At 37.0% G+C, this 20,060-nt stretch overlaps 1 pseudogene; it reads right to left on the reverse strand.

Moving 5' to 3' along the window:
* LOC149194345 (SART-1 family protein DOT2-like) overlaps nucleotides 1–9,752 on the reverse strand; it is a 51,809-nt pseudogene extending 42,057 nt beyond the window's left edge.
* Nucleotides 9,753–20,060: the final 10,308 nt, after the last annotated feature.

Here is a 20,060-nt window from a genome sequence, read left to right on the forward strand (position 1 = left end):
GGTTTCTCCCAACCGTGAAGGTGCCCGACTGACCGACATTCCCTGTTCCTACGTCGCTTTCATCGGCTCCCAGTGGTCGTGGTCTCGAGTGAGTAGCCCAAAAATGGAGGACTGCATGGATACCGAAGCGGTGGATTACTCCCTTGACCCGTATCCTAATCAACCTATATTTTGTGGCCCTAATCCTGGCCCCGCATCTTCTGGTTTTTTCTCGCCGCGCGCATCAGAGCCCTCGTGCACTAACCCAGTGGTCTCGCTTCCATCCTTCTCTGCATCTTCTCATACCTCTGAACCGCCTCCTCTGGATTCCTCAGGACTGGACTACCCCCTGCTATTGCCTGGAACGTTGCATCTTCTGGCCGCTATCACTCTACCCTCCCCATCTTTCTAGCCTCATCCATCCGAAGCCCTGTCGAACTCGTCAAACCCTGGGCATTTCTCGACCCCCCCTACTGGGTTTCTACATAGCTCCATCCCATCTTCTTAGGTCCCCCCAACCTCTGGTTTCTTTGGAACCCTAGTAATTAGGGTTAGACCGGCTGTTCAATCAAATCAGGAGGGCCGCAAATTAACGAATCTGCTACAGAACCACCCATCTGCGCCGAGGACCGGAAAAAGCAAGGCAAGGTGTATTAAAACTTTGGCAAAAGACCTCACAATCTCATTCAAGGAAGATATCACGATGGGTGAAGTTGTGGATAAGGCAGGCTCGGTCCTGGTAGGGCACGTTAGGGATAGGGCTTACATAGCTAATAGATTGATCTGTTGGGTCCAAGAAATCTGGGGCAACACCCTAAAAGAGCTGCCGGAGGTCCAAGTTCTCCAAAGCGGCTGGTTTGCTCTGCACTTCTTCAAGGGAGAGTACACAAATCTGGCTCTTGCAAGATTCTGGCACATTGAGATGGCGTCGGTCCTTCTGAAGTGACGAAGCCCTCTTTTCAACCCTGAACAAGAACAGATAGGGGTGGGACCTATCTAGGTAAGATTCCTAGGACTCCCATTACATTTTTGGTCTGAAGATGTCCTTTTCAGGATTGGGAACACTCTGGGTACATATCTTAACTATGATCAATCCTATGTTCAATTCAAGAATCGAATGATGGCTCGCATCCTGGTTCACCTGGACACGAGAGAGGGTTTAGAGGAGAAAATCACCCTAAAATGGAGGCAATATACTAGGATTCAGATCTTGGACTACAAAAGAGTCCCTTTCCACTGCAAGCAGTGCCACAAAGTGGGGCACATCTTTGAGGACTGCCCTCTTAAGAAAAAGATAGAGGATTCCCCACCAGCTCCTGCAATATCAAAGGGTAAGGCAGCTTCCAATCCTGGATGTGCCCCAAATTTGGCCCCTTGAGCTTCAACCTAGGAAGGTACTTCTGCAGCTGTTGAGGACTTGTGCATGGATCCATCACCTCTAATGACTCGATCCCAAGCCATTGCCGAGGCTACAAAGAAATCGGGTACTTCCTCCTCTTTCTTCCCTGTTTCATCTGTTTCTGTCAATCACAGTGCATTACAGGACTCTGCATTCATTGATAATATTTCTCCCTCCATTACATGTGCTATCTCCTTTCCCCCCTAACTTATTTCCACCACTGCTCCATCTGTGCCTTCCCCCATAGCCTCACCTCATTTGTCCTCCCTGGAGCGTTTGGATCCACCTCACCTGTATAACCTTCGATCTCACCCTAACCAGAAAAGCCATAACCCTTACAGTTTAGGGTTGGGCTCCTCTATCACTGAACATGTGCTCCAATCTACTTGTGGCCGAAAATCAAATCTTAAAAAATCCATTCAAAGGGTTGGGGCTGAAGTTGTCTCTGGAAGACAATCCAGACTTGAAGGGGTTCTTAGAGCTGTGAACACCCCTGGGAAATTTCCACCATGAAATGGCTTTCTTTTAACTGTAGGGGTATGGCTAGTGCCTCCAAAAAACTAGCACTTCGTAGGTTATTTGATGCAGAACCTGTGGACATCATAATGCTGCAAGAAACCCTAGGAGATGCTGACACAATCAGCAATACCTTATCTTCCCTTAAACCTGGTTGGCATTTTATCTCCCTTGATGCCACAGGTAGATCAGGAGGCTTAGCCATCGAATATAACCCTCGCTCCATTAAAGTTACTGCATCTTGGGGAGGGGCAGGGTTTCTCAGCATGGACACCTTCTCAGCTGACCTAGGGTTAAGCATCAGGGTTGTCAATGTATATGGCCCTTGTCAACAGAGAGAGGGGTTCTAGCAGCATTTCCTTAACATGGAGCTCACTTCGAAGGATAACTTGATCATCGGTGGAGACCTCAACTTCTCCATTGGATTTGGGGAATCGTGGGGTTCCCATGCTCAGGTTGACCCCTTATCTAGATTTTTCATGAATTCCCTGGAGCAGCATAACCTCTATGATGTCCCCATGATCAAACCCTTGCCCACCTGGAGGAATTGAAGGATAGGGGAGGCAACTTTGGCAAGAAGGCTCTATATCTTCTTAATCAAGGTTCCCATGCTACAACACCTTCATCGTTTCAGATAATGGGTGGGCTATGGGGGTATCTCTGATCACTCGCCCATATATTTGGAGATCCTTGGGCCCGAATCAAAACCAAAGGCCCCTTTCGAATTCAATCATATTTGGCTAAAAGATCGAGATTACTGCAAGATCATCTTTGATTATTGGAGGGAAAACCCTATCTCCAGACACAGATCACTGGCTGAAGGGTTCTGTCGTAATCTCTCTCAACTCTAACAATTATCCATTACCTGGGCCAAAGAGAAAAAATAGAGGGAGGAGTAAATTCTCTTGCAGATAGAATTGGAACTAAGTATGCTTATGGATGACAACAATAAGGGGTTCTCATCTGCAAATGATAGAGATCATCTTATTATGCTGGAGAAACAGAAGGAAAAGATTTTGAAGGACATAGAGGAATCCTAGAGACTTAAAAGCAGGGCTATCTAGCTACAGGCAGGGAATGAGAACAAAAAGTTTTTCCAGAGCTATGCTAAGGGCAGAAAGGTAGCAAACACCATTTGGAATTTTCCCAAACCTAATGGAGGAGTGGCTAACACCTTCAAAAAGCTATCTCTCCTTGGTGCCTCTCATTTCCAAGACCTCTACAAAGCCCCCCCTGAGACCAATCTAGCTGATATAATTAAAGTGGCAGGCTTTTTTCCTTGGTTTGTAGATGAATAGTAGGCAACAAAGCTCAAATCACCTATCACCTTAGCTGAGCTAGAAGAGACACTGAAGTGGTTTAAAAAAGATAAAATCCTAGGCCTAGATGGATGGTCTATTGAGTTCTACTTGTCATTCTATGAGATCTTGGGAAAGGATCTGCTTAATGTAGTGGAGGAATGGAAGTCCTCTGGAAAATTATATGATGCCATCAACTCTACTTTCATTGCCCTCATCCCCAAATCAGACTCCCCTTCATCATTCAATGGCTTTTGTCCTATCTTACTCTGCAACTGCCTCTACAAAATCATCTCCAAGATCATAGCCAATAGGATCCGGCCTATTCTCTCTCAGCATATCTCCCCTAATCAATTTTCTTTTCTTGAAAATCGTTAGATTCATGAGGCCATTGGCACTACACAAGAAGCCATTCACTCTATTAGATCCAAGAAGTTAAAAGGCATCATTCTAAAGATTGATCTAGCGAAAGCTTTTGATCAAGTTAGCTGGCTCTACATCAAAATGCTCCTGATTCATCTGGGCTTTCCTCATCTTTTTACCACTTGGATCATGTCATGCATTTCTACTACCACCTTCAGTGTCCTCATAAATGGATCCACCTCACACTCCTTCCATTCTGAAATGGGTCTTAGACAAGGCTGCCCCCTATCGCCTCTTCTTTTTCTCATTGTCATGGAAGGGCTTAGTCGATTAATTGCTCAGGAAATCCGGAATGGCCGGTTTTATGGGCTTAAAATTGTTGATCACTGCTACCTCACACACCTCCTGTTTGTTGATGATGTTCTTATTTTCTTGGATGGTAGTATTCGAGACTCTACTTCTTTCAACAATATACTTCTACTTTTCTCCCAGGCAACTGGCATGCTGGCAAATCAAGGAAAATCCACCATTACCCTGGCTCACACTTCCATCCATGAATCCAGGTTTGCCCAGCTACATTTTCCCTACCACATTACTCCACTTGATCAGGGCTTCAAATATCTCGGGTTCTGGATCAAACCCCTGAGTCAGAAAATCGTTGATTGGATCTGGTTGGTCATCAAACTAGAGAAAAGATTAACGAACTGGAGCCATCATTTTTTATCCCGAGCAGGGAGGCTAGTGCTAATTAAATCAGTCCTGGAGGCTACCCCGGTCTTCTGGATGGCCCTAGCTTGGATTCCCAGAAGTATCCTTGCTTGCCTACAACAAATCTGTAGCAAATATCTATGGAATGGGCACCAAGACAAGAAAATTTTCACCTGGGTCAGCTGGAATAAGATTGCATTACCCAAAAAGTGGTGGGGATGGGGATTAAAAGACTTACCACTTTTTTCACAAGCTCTGGCTACCAAAATGGGTTGGACTCTCCTCTCCATTCAAAACCTTTGGACCTCAATAACATATCACAAATATATATGGCCTCTTCAAGTGATGGACTGGGTCAGGATGCCTCGGTGGCAATCTATAGGTACTTCAATTGTTTGAAAAGCCCTGATAAATGCTCTTCTGATTGTCCGAACCCATCTAGCCTGGTGCATAAATGATGGATCCAAAGTGCGCATTGGATTAGATCCCTGGATAGGGGGAGGGGATGTTTCCAGCTTTCGAGGGAGCTAATACATCACCTGAATCAAAGAGACATCAGGGTCATTGTGCATATTGTTGATCACAATAACACAACTCTATTTGGGCAGGCTTGGAAATCTGCAGATGATCTCAATATCCCGCTACAGTGGCATTAGTTGTGGCACGACTACATCACTGCTTTAAGAGAATCCCATATCAGAACTAAGGAAGGTCCTGGCGAATTAATGTGGTGCCTCGCAGATAGCGGAATTTATTCCCCAAAGGTTGGATACCTAGGTCTAATAAACAACAGAAAGCCTGAGCAAATCAGTGACTAGTGGCAAGGCATATGGAAATTAAATTCACTACCGAGAACCAACTGTTCTTTTGGTGCATTCTCAGCCACAAAGTCCCCACGGGGGATGCACTAACTCGAAGAGCCATTCATGGACCACACTGGTGTGTCCTCTACAAAAAGCATCTGAAACTATTGAGCATCTCTTCATAAAATGCAAATTTTTGATAAATATATGGAGATCCATTACACCTGTAATTCATTATAATGGCAGCTGGGAAGGAGACAGTATAGCACAAGCCTGGAAATCTTGGTACAGATCTCACTCGGGTTCCAATATGCTTTGCCTCCCCTTGATTATCTGATGATCCATCTGGCTAGTCAGGAATAGGATCATTTTTAAAGACCGAACAATTAGGTGGAAAATCATCACTGCTAAAATTATTTCTACATATCAAGAGCTCCCCGAATTCACTCAGCCCAAGCCGCACAGACCAATTGCACCTAAACCTATCAATCACTCCAATCCTTGGGCCTTCTTTGATGGTGTGGCCTAGGAACATGGATGTGGGGGAGGATTTATACTGCATCTCATTGATCAGCACCATTTTAGAGTAAAGATGGGACTTGGGGAAGGGACAAACAACTATGCTGAATTAATCTCCCTTCGTCATTTACTGCACTTTGCATTAAGTCATGATTGCATAAATTTACAGATCTTTGGGGACTCAAATATCACCATAAATTGGTTTAATAATGTTACCTCATGCCACTCACACACACTCAGGAACATATTGGATGAAGTTAACATTTTCAGATCTCAGTTTAACTCTATCACATGTCGCCATATTTACAGGGAGTATAATGACAGCGCTGACAGGCTTTCCAAGGAGGCCACAGTACTCCCCAGAGGTCAGTGGATAATACAGGAGCAAAGGGGTACAAATCAGTACCAATTTTACCACAGGCCTTACATAGACTAGGATTATCATAGGGTGGGACAACCCTAATTTTTGTTGCATAATAGCATAGGACTATTACTCTATTTATATGTTTTGAAGTATATATGCAGAACTTTTAAAGATGTCGCCCTGCATGGTGTACATATTGTAAAAAGCTCTGGTGTTTTTCTTTTTTCAGAACTTAATCAGGAAGTCACCTTGCGTGGTGTACTTGAAATTTTGTTTTTCAACAGACAATTTAGGAAATATCCTGAGAATCTTTTTTGAGATAGATGCCTAGATTAGATGAAAAGCAAATGAGGCATATGTTGATAAGCATATACTATATGTATTTTTTCACAAACTAATGAAAGATTACGATTTTTCCTTGGGAAAAAAATAATCTGAAAAGGAATTTTAGCACAGTAAAACTAATTTTCTTAATCATATCATTAGGATAGTTGAAAATAGGAAAAGACTCCATAATCAAGTTGAATTAGATGTTGCTTAAGTTTGGAGCATTTCTCACAATTTGTGTCAGTTTGAAGATTTCATAGGATTGTTTCCAAAGGAACCCTCCAATGGATTGTAAAGGAGTGGGGTAACTTGAATCTTAAGACTTTTTCCTTCTTTTGTTGTGGAAAATGTTTTTTTGTTTGAAAATAAGGAATATCGGATGATAGTCTTGGATAAGGTCCCATGACTCTGAGTTTGTGCCAAGTTGTGAAGCAAGATACATCCAAAAGGAAGAAAGCTTTCATGGATAAAAGAAGCAATGACCCTCATTTGGGATCCTCTTCTAGAAGGATGGACAAGGGTAGAAAAGATAGGTCATAAACAAAAGAAATCAAATGAAACATGCAAAACCTAAAGAAACTTGACAATAAAAAAGGAATAAGAGGATGAATAAAATATGGAATACTCTAGAGGTAGAACTTCTGGAGTACATCTAGGACATCACATCTAAAATACAACTCTTGGATATGATCATTAGAGCCACAATCCTCTATTGGTCCAAGGTTTGGGAAACAAAATGATTCGAGTTCACTAGTCTTGAATGTAATGAGTACAATTACTTATGTTAAAATGCTTTCATTCAATGCATGCAAAAGATCCTTAGTCCATCATCCAAGAAAATTTCAAAGCACATACTCTGTACCTAGAGACCATTTTTCAGATCGGTCTCTTCCTTTAGTGTTCGAACCCTTGGGGATTCTACTTCAAGGAAACCATAGTACCCTTATCTTGCTCTCTATTATTTAGAATTTCCTGTTTCTACAAGCCCCGCTATGTTGGTTTAGTGCTAATTTTATAATGCATCCAAGGTGCTTCACTATGGCCAACTCTCTTGATTTCCTCCCCACTTTCAAGTTCTTTCTAGACACTTTGGGCCACTTTGGCCTTCTGTCTAAATAGGACCTTGACAGGGTAATGAAAGAGGACATTGATAGAAAATCCATCCAAATCACTCTATTGCACCTATTTGGGGCCTCAACCCTAAGATAATTTTCTACTTTGAGCACTTCCTGGAGTTGGCAGATCATGTCCATTATGACAGATAAGGTAGGTTTCCTTCGTACTAATAGACTGTTTCTTGGATTCTCCTCTAATTGATCGACACTCTTGCAAATCCATTATTCAAGGATCATGATCTGTACTCCCTCATGGCAAGAATAATTCATGGTAGGAAAAGGAAAGGAAACTAGTTAGGGCCTCCCCCAAATGCCATTTGAATATATCTCAATAGACTATAGATAAGATGTTACATGGAAAAAAATCTATGCATGACAAAATGCAGCATTGGAATGGTATCAACTCTGGGGTGATTGACATGGAGATTTCACTTACGTATTCAGTTCATTTAAAAGTTTCATGAATGTCCTTTTATTTATTTCTTTATGACTCAATTCTTAGCTATTAGATATTTTCTTGTTGATGGAAGCTCAAAGATTGAAGTTGCTTTTGCATTCCCTCTTTGAACTACACAAAATTTATTTTATTTTATCCCCATTGACCCACTTTTGTGATCATTTATTGGAAATTAATAAAATTATCTTATATTATCTTTAATTATCTAGAAATTTTTAAAGATTTTACAAGTGAAAAACTTGGAAAAACTATTTTACAATGAAAGAAGGAAAAATAACCAGGGCTATGGAATCCTATAGAGGACCTTCTGAGTCAGCCAACAATGAAACAATCCTTTAACTTTACTGTTGTTCAGAAGTAAAAAAAAATTCTTCATAAAGTTGTAGGTTGCTGTGAAATTTTGTTATATTTTATTGCAAATTCTGAACACAAGCCTTTCCTAACAAGTAGGAAGCAGGAAGTCTCAATAATCATGGTCAGCTAGTCACTGAGTAGTTTTTTAGTATTGAAGCCACTGGTTAGCTAACTACAGAAGTACCAGTTCTATTTCCAGATTCTTTAGTTAATAGAAGTAGTTCCATTTAAAACACACACACACACCTTCCTACTATAAAATTATTATGAAAAATCTGAATCCAACGTACCTCATCTAGTTTGTTCTAGGATTCTTCATTTATACTTCACATTTGATCTATAGTTACCCCATGAAAATAAAATTCCAAAATTTTTATATAAACTTGGTACAAAATGAATGCTAAAGCCTTGAGTATCTTAGAAAAAATGTGCACATATTAAATATCTCAACATTACTACATAATAATATCAAGGGAAAAACTTGCCTCCTCCTTAAAAGGGTCGTCATATTGAGGAAGAATTGATTGCACAGTATTCATATCATTTTGAATTTTGTCACAACAAAAATAGTGAGAAATTTGTAAGGTAAATATTAAAACATAATTTAGAAAATTGATTATCCAATAAATATCTACCTTATATGTCTTCATAGATCCCAATTTTCTTTTTAGATCCTTTGTAGGCCTCATTTCTCGCATTTTTCTCTCAAATTTCAATGTTTTCAAGCATATCATTTGTTGTAGTAGCATGACAACATAATTAGTGAATCTTCAATCAACAAACATAACAGGAAGAGGGATACAAAGACCATATTATGTAAATTAAAAATTTAGGACATGGAAGAAAAACTCAACATACCATCATTAACATCATCACCAGCAAGAACATTTGGATCCTTAAGTATCAATAAAACTACCCCTCCTTCAATTACTTTATCAAAATCATTAAGGACCTTTAATCCTGTGAGATCCTCTGCATATCAACAACACTACACATTGTTTAGAGCAAGGTGTTGACCACATAACATGGATATATAATAGATTGATATCATATCAAGTATACTACACAACCATCTACTAATTTTGGAGGTTTTAACATCTAGTGAACCCATCCACTTTTCTCTTATTTCAACACATGCCAAACATATCCTAGAAATGTAAGATTCAGAAATATAGTGAAGTAGTAAAAATACAACAAAAAAACATTTGCAACAACTGAGCAGAGAAGACTATAGAAAAAGAGTTTAAGAAATAAATTATTACTTCCACTATGCACTATCCTTTCTTCATTGTCACTTTCTATATCCTCAACATTATCCTGAGTAAACGAAGCACCCATATCAAATAAAATTTTATATTCAAAGCTATAAGTTGAATAATGATTATTATAACAAGAAATTGAAAAATAAGATATAATATCATTATAATATAAACAAAAGACACTCATGTGTGCCTCAAGAGGTTACAACCCTGCTCCTCAAAAATCCTGGCAAAATGTGTTGCTTTTTCCCTCACAGTATTTTTATGCTCCTCAATTTTTATACTCTTATTTACCCATATTCATTGCCACACCGACAAAAACATTGATAGTCAATTGGGTTTATCTCGGGTGGTTGGGAGGAATGATTTTGTTATCCTCCCCACCTAGGTTCAATCCCCAGAGTAACATGTTGGGCTCATAACGATTATATTGTTTTAATGGCTTCAAGCATTGTTGTTGACCGACCATGTGCCCTTAACAGTAAAGTTACATGTGTTAAGGGATCTCTTAGTTACATATAAGAAACATCGATAGTCAATTGGGTTTATCTCAAGTGGTTGGGGGGAATTATTTTGTTATCCTCCCAACCTAGGTTCAATCCCCAAAGTAACATGTTGATCTCATAAAGATGATATTGTTTTAATGGCTTCAAGAATTGTTGTTGACCAACCATGTGCCCTTAGCAGTAAAGTTACATGTGCTAAGGCATATTTTAGTTACATATAAGAAACATTGATAATCAATTGGGTTTATCTTGAGTGGTTGGGAGGAATGATTTTGTTATCCTCCCCACCGAGGTTCAATCCCCAAAGTAGCATGTTGAGTTCATAAAGAGTCTATTGTTTTAATGGCTTCAAGCATTGTTATGGACAGGCCATCTGCCCTAAAAATTATAGGGTTTACCGTGTGTACCATCCTCAAAACGAGGGGAAGTACTTAGGGGTTTTCCTCGTACGATTTTATAACGTAGAAAAAGATATTGATAAGTAATGTCGATACCAATTAGAGAAATATACAGAAGGTTTAGATAGTGACAAAATATTGGTACAAGAAATAAAAATCCAATTCTAAAATCAAATGGCAATCAAGCAGATACATTTTATTGCAAGTAATACACTACATTTCAGGGGTATCAGTAATCCATTATTTCATGTTGTATCTTCAAGTATAAGTTACTATACCCTTGACAACATTGTTGTCTTCATTAAATCTAAGCCACGAATGAGAGAATATGCTTCATTATTTATAAATATCTCAAAAGAGTGAAGCTATAAACACAAAAATAAATGTATAACGAGAATAATCAATGTTATACCACTTATCTATCTCAAGAGATGTTTGCACAGTACCATTCAAATTCATTTTTTTATCTTTGATCTCCCATCACTTTAGATATATCAGAGAAAAGGATTCAAATCTAGTCAATAGAAGTGTGGTATTACCTCATAAACAATGCCAATTTGTAAAATATTAAAGGAACAACCTGCATATATGGAAACTATATAGTAGAAGAGAGGATATCTATAGAAAAGGTGGTTAGTATGACATATTTATTCCCCAATTATGTGACAGAAGCTAAGAATCAAATTAACCAAGGCAACCTCTAGGGAAGAGGTTTAGGTAGCCCTTCACAATTTTTAAAAGGAAAAAATTCCTAGGCCTAATTGTTGGCCTATAGAATTTTTCTTAGGCTTTTATGATACTGTTGAAGAGGATCTTATAAGGGTCATTGAGGATTCTAGAGAAAATGCGAGTGTTGGTGACCATTAATGCTATCTTCATTTCCCTAATCCCAAAGACTGATAACCCCTCTTCCTTTAAATAATTCAAGCCAATATCTCTTTGTAATTGCATTTACAAAATTGTTGCAAATATTACTACTAAGAGGATTAAAAGGATACTCAATCTATGTTGATGAACAATTTGAGTTTTAGGATGGAAGGCAGATTCATGAGGCATTTTGGGTAGCCCAAGAAGGATTACATTCTATAAAAAATAGCATCCTTAAAACACTAGTGGTCAAGGTTGATCTCTCTAAAACCTATGATAGGGTTTGTAGGTTCTACTTGAGGTTGATGTTAAAACATCCTAGTTTCTATGTTCCTTTAATCACCTAGGTGATGGGTTGTGTATCTTCTATTTCTTTCTCAATACTAATCAATGTAGCAACCTTTGTTTCCTTCAAGCCTTGTAGAAGTTTAAGACAGGGTTGTCATGTATCTCCTCTTCTTTTCCTTATTTTTATTGAATGCCTAAATAGGGATTTAATTGATGCTACAAGGAATAGATCATTTAAATAAGCGAAAATTAGGGTATCCTTTTACTTGTTCCATCTAGTGTTTGTTGATGATAGATTAATTTTTTTTGATGGGTCAAGAAGGGAAGTGGAGAAACTCAAAGAGATTCTGGAGTTGTATTGTGTTGCTACAAGGATGTTGCTTAAGGTTAGAAAGGCTACCATCTCTTTTGTAGGGATGGATGCTACAAGCTTGGATCATATTGCTACCCTTTTTCTTTGTAATTAGGGCAACTTGGATGGGGAGATAAAATATTTAAGTTTCTTTAAAACGTAATAATTATCTTAAACAAGATTGGAATTCATTGATTGTTAAGTTTGAGAATACCATATCGATTTGGTGGCACAACTGATTATCTAGGGGTGGTTGCCTTGTATTGGTTAAGGAAGTTCTAGAGGCTATTCCAGTTTATTGGATTTCACTCTTGTAGATTCCAAATAGGACTTTGAAGTAGTTGAGGAGAATAAGATTTCAGTTCTTTGGTCAAGGTGTGGGAAAAAGAGGGGTATCCTTTCGGTAAAGTGGCAGAAATTAGCTATTCCAAGAGCCATATGTGCTTGGTGACTCAAATATTTTTTGCTTTTCCAAAATTGTGGCAACCAAAATTGTTTGCAGTCTTATTTAAGAAAATGTCTATGGTGTCAAGTTGTTTATCAAAAATGCATTATATGTTGAAGACTAGATTAGAAAGCCTAAGAAAAGCTTACACAATGCTTGTGTTATTTGGAAAGCAATTGTTTTGGCTTTCCAATTAATTGGGGATGGTTTTGTGCGAAAGGTGGGGAATGAGGCTAGTGTTAGGTTGGGGGAGGATCCATGGGTTGGGAGTGGTATGGAATTTTTTCTTCTAGATCATATGATTTATTTATTGAGGGACATGATACTTTAATCTTTCTCAAATTGCAATTCATAATCTTACTTCTATTTCGAGTTAAAAGGTGGTTTTCATTAGATTTTAGAGGTTATGATGCTCATTCCTATGGTGTTTTTATGGAAAGACTCAAGTCTAGCCATGTTAGATTGACTAAGAAGATAAACAAGCTCATATGGTCAAAGAACACCTCTGGGGTTTATACCCCAAAAGCTAGATATATTTCTATTAGTTTAGATGGGGAGAAGAGGAATCATGTGTGGTGGAGGAGGAGAGTTTGGATATTTAAATATCCCTCAAAGGCTTGAATTTTATGTGGTTTGCACTAAACAAAAAAAATTGACTTGGTATAATCTTCTGAGAAGGAATAGAGCAATACTCGATAGGTGTATTTTATGCAAGGTATGTTAAAATACCAATAAACATCTTGTCATGGAATGCAACTACACTATGAAAGTTTAAGTGGAGATTAAACATTTGTCTAGGTTGTAAAATGTATGCATTGGTGGCACAGTTGAAAATGTTCTAAGAGGTTTGTGCAATAACTCTTCAGTGAAGGATTACAAAGCACTTCCCCATATCCTAGCTTGGGAATTTACCAAGCTAGGAATGTCAACTTATTTAAAGATAGGTAAATTATTCTTATTCAGTGTGGTTTTCCTATTTGATGTGGTCTCAATTCTTTAAAAGTTTTTTCCTCAGACGATAGTACCTAATCCTCCAAGGTATATTGATGTAGAAGTGGCTAAGTATGGTGCATGGGCATATTTTGACGACGACCCTTAGTTCTATGAGTAGGGAGAAGTGTTTTATACAATGAATCTCATAGCATTAACTTTAGAGATGGATTAGGGCATAAAGCCAATTATCATGTTTAGCTAATGGCTCTAAAACTTATCAAAAATAAAAATAGGGTGTGGACTGGTTGTGGTCCACACAGTGATGCTACATTCCTGGCTTCCCATTGCTATTACATTATATGGTGATGAACCCTTTGAAACCAACTTCATTGCACCATTAAGAGTAAATTATTTACTATACAAATATCAATATAGCAATGAATAAGATCAGAGTGGAAAGACAAATAAATTACAATCAAAGAGATAACATATTATTGCAGGTTACTTACTACAACAAAGGATAAAATGCATAATGTAATAGAGACATACAAGACATTGAGACCAGAAGTAGCCAAGGAAGTAGCCAATTCATCCCTTAAGAATACACCCTAAAAATGTGTGCAAGATGGTCAACTTGGCCATTGTAAGTTACAACAAGCTCTAGCAAATGGAGTGACCTTAAATAATGTGCTAAGGTGCCAACTAGGGGAGCACTCCTTCAATCTAGGTGATTCATCACTCATCATAAATGAAAACCAATTACAAGCTCAAAATAGAAAAGGCATCTAAGGCTCTTTCTCCAATGACCCAACTATCTCTCCATACTCTCACCCGTATCACTATTATTAAGCCAACATACCCCCAATAGATCAGGGTGAACTAGTGCATACTCTCCAAGGAAGTAACCAATTCATCCCTTAATAATACACCGTAAAAATGTGTGCAGGATGGTCAACTTGGCCATTGTAAGTCATAAAAAGATATAGCAAATGGAGTGACCTTATATAATGTGTTAAGGTGCCAACTAGGGGAACACTCCTTCGGTCTAGGTGATTCATCACTCATTCTAAATGCAAACCAATTACAAGGTCAAAATAGCAAAAGTAGCTAAGGCTCTTTATCCAATGAACCAACTATATATCCAGGAATAGGAACCAATGGCTAAGGGTGCAATAAATAAACTTAGGTTACTATAACTACCTCCCCCCATAAATTCATCAACCACAAAATAAAAAATAAAACAATTACATTTGTTAGGAAATGAAGCAACCTAGGATTGTGTGCCAAGTGGAATCCCCTTTAAAACATACCTCTTGACCATGGCAAAGAGTTTCACCCTATACAATGAGGCCCAATGTATTTTAGGTCATAAAATGATTCTCTAGAACAGATCCCACTTTGTACAAACAAATTAGATGAAGGTGAACACAAGGAATAATATGCTACTTGCTGGATGTTTCTTTTCAAATCTACACTTAACTCTTTCTTAATTTGATGAGTATCACATTAGAGAAGGGGATATACTAACTAATGAAAATGGATTCCATTTTTTGTTCTAGAATAGCAACAGTCTTATGCCAAATAGGCCTCAAAACCTTGCATCATATCACCAGCTAAGACTGCCCATCATATAGCATAATAGCTCTAGAGGAAAATTTTCCTATCATGAATAAACCACACCATGAGGAAGTACTTATGTGTTGTTTTATATTCATAGGAATGTTGATATGAGAGTGGACCATCCTTGAAATATGAGAGAACTAAGATCAACTCATTAGTTCTTCCAATGTTGTTGCTAGGGGCCTCCACATCATGCTACATAATACTTTCAAAAGGTAGAGTGATTTACTTCCATTGTGTCCCTTCTTCTACACCTCAGAAAGTTTAATGAACAGGCTGACCATTAGGTGAGTATGTAGGTGACAACGACTACAACAAAAAAGGATAACATTTCCTTCTCTAAGTCCAAATAAATATGCAATTATCTATGTTGATATGTAGTGCTTAGATTCAAATTTAGCTATTGATTTCTTTTTTGGTGTGGATTGCACTTATGCCTTCCTATCTACTATTGAGAATGGGCATAAGCTCAACATATTAACTATTTTGACTGCAAAATATCAACCTTTTCTAGGCTTGTAATACTAAACATCACAACCAATAAACTTTCATCCATATGCTATAGGCTTGTCCTTAGATTTTCTCAATGATAATACACAACAATAAATTTGGTTGGATAATTCAACAAGTTGTAGATACCTAGGTTAGACAATTTTCTAGCAATCAAGGTATTTGGGATGTGACTCCTGGAAAGTGCCCCTCACATTGTTGGGTATATTGTTCTGTGCTACAACAAAATCACACACTTCTTGAGATAAAATCCAAAAGCTCAAGTGCGAAACCCACTGCATAAAATACAAGAATATGGTTGTTTTTCATATGGACATAATATTTTAAGCCTTTATATGATAAGTAAAACCTCCTTTTGAAATATGCCAATGTATATACATTCTCTTAAATTATGTTTAGGCCAACTTAACTTCCAATGGACTAAATTTGATCAAACAAATGAGCTCATGGCATAGAAGAAAAGGAAATAAACATATCTGCAACATATTTTCCATCGTAAAATCCTCTATAAACAATCCCAAATGTGTCCTGGGAAACCATAATCACGATATCCAATTTTTTTAGGTCAATTTCCCACTCCTCCCTTGGATTCTTGGCTTATGATTTCATCCATAGCTTGCTCAGACATCTATCTATATTTTTCATATTGATTTGATTTGTTCTGAAAAAACTCACTTTTCTTTGGACTTCGTAAGACTTCCCACTACTATTAGCATAACCCTTCTCGACTTCCTTTTCCTCTTGAGGTTTTTAACCCTTGTCCATTGTGAGCAATTGATTCTACAACCCAATCTAGAACCCAACTCAAGGATCCACACCTTCCTCCTCCATTCTAGAGAAGAATCTCTATGAGATTACGAGCAAAGGTACTTGGCCATTCATTGTTATTTACCCTTTATTTTCCTACTTGAAAAAGATGATATGTTTTATAGATGGATAGGTACTCACACTCTTCCATTGTCATCATTGAGAGAGAAACGAACAACTACCAGACGCATCGAAGATGGAAAGAGGGGAAAGATGGGCTTTCCTAAGAAGAACAGAACCATGAACCTTTACTCCGCCTAACTTGAATTTTCTTTAAATGTGACTATGCTCATTTATTTTAACCAACAAATCCATCTTACCGACCAACCTGTGAACTCTTATTTTAGTAGTCACTTTTGCTTTGATGGAAATAAAGGCACAGAGTGGGATATTGTTTTGAGTTCACTACAAGGAGAAGGAAGTTTATTGATTAGCGACATTCTTCCTATGTTTTATATGATTAATTATCGTGAGAAATGACTTAAACCCTTTTCCTTAGTGGGGAATTAAATTTTAATAGGTCAATTTAGATTTTAGAGTAGCCGAAAATTATATTTTAACAATTTTTCAATTGCCATGGTAGTTGATGTAGCCACTATTGAAGTTAACTTTTCTTTTCATTTGAGAAAAATGAGGTCACTTGACATAGATGTTATATCTAATGATATTGAAGGCCCAAAGAGTGATAATTTTGGCCTGTGGGCATCAATAAAATCTATAGAAAACCTCCCTAATACAAGCATAGTCATATAAGGAGGGAAAGGAGAGATGAGGTTTACACATAAGGGGAATATCCACTAAACCTTAAGGAAGTCGAAAATATCCTCAAATATGTGAATAATGTCATCAATAACCTCAACTAATTGTAGGTAGTGCATTATTTTCGAAGAACTTCACTTAGAGCTCAAAATACCTTATTAGAAGCTACTCATAGTTTATTTTAAATTATTCATTCACATTAGTCATTTTTAGTTGTATTACTTATTAGCAAGTCATATATTTTAACATGGGACTAAATAAATCATTTATGTTAGTCGTTTTTAGTTGGGTCACTTAAGATTGCTTATTTTTGGTAATATTTCACTTGTAAAAGTTGCAATGACTAACTTTTTTACTCACCTAGTCACTAATTTCTCATTTTCTACTAGTGTCTCAACAAATCTTCAAAAAATTTAATGCATTAAGTTATATCTTCTTTCTTGGCAAAATTGGTTGTCAAATCAAATGATTCATGTAGAAATATTTCTTTGAAATAGATGATTAACAATTATATTTCTTTTTTGTCACTTAAGCTACATTTCTAAACAACATTTCATTTATTTTTAATAAACAATATTATTTCTTTCTAATTTATTAATATACAAAAACTTTAAAAAGATAATATTAAAAAACATGTATTAAGGCTGATCGAAAGGTTACCGGGCCATTAATCTAGAGGGTTATTCCATATTAAATAGAGGAGAGTCTAATCATGCATCTCCATTGGGATTAGCCCTTATTGTTAAATCATAAAAATTCAGCCTTGTCAACACTACGAAAGTAAATAGTTAGAACCAATATTTGGAATTAACATGAGAGCAAACTTTTATTGATATTCAGAAACAGGTGCAACATTTGCTTACCTCTTCAAGTGGAGAAATATGACATGATAAGATCTCCAAATACTATAATATTCACTTAACAACCAACTACATTCCTACTACTACGATATATGGTTTCTAATTAACCAAAACACTAACCACCTAGTGGACCTCATTGATGAGGCCTCAACCACTAACATAATGCTTTGTCTTTAATATGGCCAATTACATTTATTGGTTTCACACTCTACTAACTTGTGGGGTATTATTTACTAGAGATGACCCCATTACATTAAGTAGCAATATATTCTACTAAGTAGGAGAGTTGAGGTGGGACCCTAACACATCCCCTTTTGCTATCTAAGTTGCCCTGCTCTTTAATGTCCATTTTGTTTCTTCCTAAGATAATGGGACCTTCATAACTTGTTCCAAATTATTTAGGACAAGTGGATCATCTTAAGAGAGAATACCACTTCCAATTGGCTCATGTATATGGGAAATATGATATTTAATGAGAACAAGATTCTAGCTAGAATTCCTATTATTTTGTTTAGCTCCAACAAAAATCACTTTCTTTACTCTTTATAAGTTTTCACTGAATTGAGACATTACTATTCCATCAATATTAGAATTGAAATCAATATGTTTCTTCTTGAATAGATTTTTGAACTCTTCCTCTTGTAACCAAAATGAGTTAAATGGGGTTTGATGGTTTTTCTCCAACTAAAGGAATTTTGAAAAGTGTTATGAGAAAGATGTGCTGCAAGCTAAAATCTAAACCTATAAACTTCCAATATGATATTGTTTGTTATGATAATTTTATCAAGACATTTGGATATTGTAAACACACCCTCTTACCTGTAGGAGTGTATTTACTATGTTAACCCAACTTCCTTGGTACAGTCAAGGAAATGGGGTATTTTTTTTTACTTCTTCTAAGTTTCCAAAACTCAATTTGGATGTCACCATCATATTTGTCTCGACGAGAATTTTCTAGTGTATGCCTTGATACCATGCAAATTACATTACTCCCAGCAACACAAGTGGTCGTATCGTTCCCCCACACACACATATGCAAATATCCAATATGGTGGTGCCTGCATATAATAATATACTTAATATATACTATTGTGTCCCTTCACCATCCGACGACCCCAATCAACCAACACGGTTAATGACTATTGATCAAAAGCGCACACCCCCTTCCCCCCCCTCACCCCCCCCTAGTTGACGTCATGGGGAGGTAGCGCTATTGGACATGAACCATCGGATGATTCAAATTCTTAGCCATTGGATCAATATGAGTAGGTCCCCATATTTATGTGAACACCGTGAATTGGCGTATATTATATATTTATAATGCATATTGTCGATAGGTGTGCCCTGAACTACATGAGCTATGTTATGTATTTCATTATAATATATAGTATGTACAGTGCAAGTGCTGAGACATATGTATATATATGAGTTCATATATAATTACAGTATGTGGATAGAGCCGCAAGGCATGGGCCGCGTTGACTAGACAAATGGACATAATTCTATCAAAGTGATGCGCCACGTAGGTGCCATGTGTAGTGTATGTGGGCGCCACATGGCAAAAAAGGGAAATTAATAATGTTAAATAAATAAAACCTTGAGAAGGTGTAACTTCAAATCCAGGAGTCCAAATTGGATGAAATTTTATATCACTGAGAAAGTCTCGTTGAAGCAAATTAAAAATGAAATAATTGTCCCACTTCTCTAACTGTACGTGAGGAGTTAGATTAGTAAGTGAATGCTTCACTTAGGGAAGATGGGATGTTTATAGATATCCCCTCGTTTTCTAGACTATTATTCTTTTGTGTGAGAAAATTATTCAAAGGTCTAACACTACTTAAGTTATATCCTCCAATTTGTAATAAAAAATTTTGTTGATCAAAATTCATTTAACTAATGCCATGTTGGATTTAGTAAATAATAATTGGTGATTAGTAATTAGTAATTTTATATAGTATTCATAATATCACAATAGTTTTTTAAGATAACCAAAAATTGTCCATACTCTAAAGATGCTATTTATTTATTATTTTATGCATTTCTTGATATTATCTTTAGTTTTTCATTTTTATTTTTCTTTGATATATGTTTATGTTTTTTTTTCATAGTTATATCTTCAAATATCATTGATTAATAAATAAATGGTTTATAGAGCTATGTCAATAAATGGTTCATAGAGCTATGTATCCAAAGATCATTAGTTCGTCATTTCTCAATCCTCTAATTACTTCAAGACTCCTAATGATCGAGTAGT

The sequence above is a fragment of the Pinus tabuliformis genome, chromosome 2_2, assembly GCF_031772625.1.
Source record: "Pinus tabuliformis cultivar Carrire ecotype Pingquan chromosome 2_2, CPIR1, whole genome shotgun sequence".
NCBI lineage: Eukaryota > Viridiplantae > Streptophyta > Pinopsida > Pinales > Pinaceae > Pinus > Pinus tabuliformis.